Below are 707 nucleotides of genomic sequence, written 5' to 3' on the forward strand. Positions count from 1 at the left end.
TGATTCCTGTGTGTATTTCATTGTTTTGTGTAAATATTTACAGATGAATGTCTTTTGTATATATAAATTGGTGTTTTTGATAATAAAAAAATGTAACACGCCCGACCAGCTTGATCTCGGAAGCTAAGCAGGGTCAGCCTGGTCAGTACTTGATGGGAGACTGCCCGGGAATACCAGGTGCTGTAAGCTTTTTCACTCCTCTTTACAAAAAAGCAGAGGCGCTGCTGCTTTTTCAGTGGACACCGACAGGTGTGGAAGGGAAATAGCTAGATCATGACTTGTCAGTATAGAAATGATACAAATCCAGTTAAATGATGGCTTTCATCATTCCTAAGCTCATCGACTATTTTCTTTTCAATTTTATGCTAACGTATTCTACATTTCAACAGTAAATACAATATTTTTACTGCACTACAATTGTGAACCTTATAGCCACTTTGTACATTCTGATTTGACATTTAAAAGCTGTGAGTTTGTCTGGCACCTGCAGGCGCCCCTGTGAGCAGATCTAAAGAGCAAAGCGTGGTGATATAGTATCTTTAAAAGGACCTTTGGTAGGCACGATATTTGCTTACGGCCATACCACCCTGAACACGCCCGATCTCGTCTGATCTCGGAAGCTAAGCAGGGTCGGGCCTGGTCAGTACTTGGATGGGAGACCGCCTGGGAATACCAGGTGCTGTAAGCTTTTTCACTCCTCTTTACAA

At 41.9% G+C, this 707-nt stretch overlaps 1 non-coding gene across 1 annotated transcript; it reads left to right on the forward strand.

Moving 5' to 3' along the window:
* The first annotated feature begins 569 nt into the window (after positions 1-569).
* Positions 570-688, forward strand: LOC129115878 (5S ribosomal RNA). Its single transcript, XR_008533274.1, has one exon. It is a non-coding gene; the product is annotated as a 5S ribosomal RNA (ribosomal RNA).
* Positions 689-707: the final 19 nt, after the last annotated feature.

This window comes from Anoplopoma fimbria, unplaced genomic scaffold (assembly GCF_027596085.1).
Source record: "Anoplopoma fimbria isolate UVic2021 breed Golden Eagle Sablefish unplaced genomic scaffold, Afim_UVic_2022 Un_contig_1768_pilon_pilon, whole genome shotgun sequence".
NCBI classification, from domain to species: Eukaryota; Metazoa; Chordata; class Actinopteri; order Perciformes; family Anoplopomatidae; genus Anoplopoma; species Anoplopoma fimbria.